A 3850-nucleotide genomic window follows, 5' to 3' on the forward strand; every position below is an offset into this window, starting at 1 on the left:
TTTAACCTTGGGATCCAAATATTTTGTTTAGCTTGCTATTGGAGAAAGATAATTTTATTTTCCCGATGTACTTGTACAAGAAGCCACAGTTGGATTACGTTTTTGCCTCTCTATAAATTAAATTTTTATAAAATTATATGTACCATTTAAACAATTTAACCTTTTGGCTCAAAACCTTTTTACCCTTCATCCATCTTTTTGCCTTCAATTATCCCTGACGTTAACCTTTTGGCTCAATAATATCCTCGATGCAAACCTTTGGTTCATATTTTCCCTTATTTTTAACAACTCCTCTAAAGTAAAATTATTAAATATTTATTTATTATATTGCCAAATCTGATTGGTCTTAATTTAAACCCTTTTAAAATAAAAAAATGAAAACTACATATGAATCATATTTTGACCCAATAACCTTGCAACTAATATTCAAAAAATATTAATTTCATGATATCTTTGTATTGACGTATTTAAATCAACCCCCAATTTACTACCCAATTCATATTTGGAGGTTTAACTAAAATCGATACTTGCCTTGTTTGATTGTCAATCTAAAAAAAGATTAATATTTTTTATTAATATTATATTTTCTATCAGTTATCCAATTGTCTTGTTCATTTTCCTCTTTTATTCTTTTTAATCTCTTATTCTTAACTAATTAAGATATCAAGGATTCAAACTTGAAATGAACTTACATGTTCATATTGTTTGAGTTTGTATTATTTTCATCTCTTATTCTTAACTAATTAATATTATATTGTTTGATTATCTCTTATTTTATTTTGAATTTTGGATACAGGCAAAAGAAAATTACAGTATACGTACATAGCTGCTTAATTAAATCATTTTCTATTGAACTAACCATTCATAAATGAATGTCGTTGTTATTTTTCTCCTTTTTTCTCCCTTTTTTAATTTATCATTAGTTAAAAAAAATTAAAATTTAAAATGGTGGACAAGATCCAAGAAGAAAAATATTGTGAAGAGGAAGTTATTGGGGGAGGAGGAGGAGGGAGGGGGGGGGGGGAGTGAGTATAGATAGTAGAAATTTCTTTTAAAAATTTTACCATGGAACTCAAAATCAGACCAAATATACGATCCCATATATTAAGTGTAATTCCAAATTATTTTAATGGAGAAGGGCCTAAATTACCCTTAAACTATGAGAGTGGGTATAAATTTACCCTTCATCAACCTTATGAGTGTGTGTAATAAGAAATAAAGGTAGGTTTGAGCGCAAAGGTTGACGTCAGGGGTATTTGGGGTATATAAACAATTACAAATAGAAATACAAATTAGAAAAGTTCGTCTGCAAATCTTGAGTTTTGTACGTGATTGAACCTATAATATTTTGATATAAATATATGAATATATATCTTACTCTAATAAATATTATTTCATAGAGACATAAATCTTCAATATAAACATTTAAAAAAGTAAATGATATTTTATGGTGTAATAAATAAATAATATTGTAATCAAGTCTTTTCATCTACTCTTATTGGAATTCTTGAAGACAAACTTATAAAAATAAAAACTGAAGTACTTTTTCGAGTAATACATTATAATAATATGGCTAAGTCTTTTTATCTACTCTTATTAAAATTCCACTTAATGTATCAGATATTTAGAAAATCGTTCTACATTTTGTGCTTCCAATTTAATTGAATTGCAACAATATATTTGTATTAATTCATATCAAGTACTGCCTACTTGCAAAGAATGTATCATGATTTTTAGGATTACAATTTAGAAGGAAGGAAAAAAATTGACAAAACCTTCCTTTGGTTGGTATAGCTCGATTTTAAAAAAAATAATATTTTTGATGTGCATAATTGATTTTGTCATTCCTTTTGACACCACATCAGTTCGTTAGGTGACTTTTTCGTATTTCTCATCTTTTTAAATATTTTGATGTAGTGTTGTTGCTTCATTTGTAATTCTATTTACTTTATATGAGCATGGGTTTATCTTGTAATGAAAATATATTTTTGAAGTTATTATAATTTTTGTTGCCTCTCATTATGCATATTCTTTTATCACTATACTCTTAAGGGCTCGTTTGGTGTGAGGTATAATAACAAATAGTCCCGGGATTAAATTATAGTACCGCTTATTTTGTTGTTTGGTTGGCAAGTTCGGGATAACTTATCCCGGGATTAATAATTAGTACCGGGATAAGTTATCCCTCTCCTTGGGTGGTATAGTAATCCCGGGATAACTTATCCCGGGATAAAATAGGTAAATGACAAAAATGTCTCTTTCAACCCTTTTGTTATATCACTTTTTACATTAATGAAGGGCATTTTTGTAAACAAATAAATTGTTCTTAAAATTTATTATTTTGAATACAACAAACCAAACACTCAATAAAAAATAATCCCAACACAACTTATCCCATCATAACTAATCCCAACATAACTTATCCCAACATAACTTATCCCATCATAACTCATTTTCAAACCAAACGTTTCCCTTTTTCTTAGGTATCTAAATGGATCAAAATTTTAATTATGTTTTTCGGTGTGAATACTCCAGTAGGCCAAATTGATCTCAATTTAGCATGTTCAAGAAGTAAAACCTAAATAATAGTAAGCTGCAAAATTCCTTCATACTTTCTCGATTCTTTTGTATATTGCTTTTTTTTTCTCTCTAAAGTTTTAAGGTTCTTGTAATCTAGTAAAAGGAAGTTTCTTGTAATCAAGTTCCCGACATAGTTTTTGGTGAATCTAAAGTGAAAAGACAACAATAATTATTTACTTAAAGAATAAGCTCATAAATATACTGGCTATCTTCTTATGGATCAATATTAAATTTAAGCAAAGAAATATGTATATAATACTATTAACACAAATTTAGATAAATTTCAATAAAATCCGAAAAGTGATACATCCACTCTCTTCCTTAACCATTTAGAAAATAAATGTTCATAATTTCTAAGAAATTAAATTATATGCTTACACTTTGTATAAATTATATGCTTATAGTTTGTATTTGGAAGAGAGGATTTTGTATAGTTTGTTTGGATGGAAAGTGCAGTAGCATATAATATCATGTTGCTCTTTTTCTTTCTTTCTTCTTCTATATTTTTCTTTGAGGTATCAACTATATTTTTTTTAATTGTTTATATTATACAATTTTTGGAGTTGATCATTTCTAATTATTACGTAATAATAATAATAATAGAAATGTTTATATATAATTCACACAAAGAAGATTGTGTGTGTATATATATATATATATTCATGTGGATTGTTACTTGACATCTTTTTTTGAATTAAAATACAGAGTGCATACTATATACAATCAACTATTCAAATGATGTGTGTGTTTAATACATATATGGTGATAGTTTATGTAGAAAGAAAAAAACAATTGATAATGGAAGTGTGACTTTGACCATTACTTTATTTTTTTGAAAATAGATGTCCAATTTTACCGTCAATCAGTTATTAATAAATTGGACCTTCACCAACAAGATGAAACAAAAGTTCAGGTAATCAACCAACTGAACTATTGAGATTTATTCTCTCTAATACAAATTAAGTGAATTACCAGAAGTTTTTTTATAGTTCAAAATAAGTGAAATTTTCAAAGTTCAAGATAATTGTTAGTAGGATTTTTGTTTCCATATTTATCCTTTCTTTTAATGATGTTAGTAACTACTTTACATTTGTTAAGAGAATAGTTTAGGAATAATAATAAAAAAATAAGTCTTTAATGTTGTCCTTAAATAGTTTTTTTTAAGAGGAGAGTTATATCCTAACATTTCACTTAATATATAGACTAGAGAAAGTACCATTCATTTTCCCAATACATTTGTCAAAATATTGAATTAATTATATTCAAAGAA

The sequence above is a fragment of the Solanum verrucosum genome, unplaced genomic scaffold, assembly GCF_900185275.1.
Source record: "Solanum verrucosum unplaced genomic scaffold, falcon-dt-bn FXZP01000079.1, whole genome shotgun sequence".
In the NCBI taxonomy this organism is placed as follows: Eukaryota; Viridiplantae; Streptophyta; class Magnoliopsida; order Solanales; family Solanaceae; genus Solanum; species Solanum verrucosum.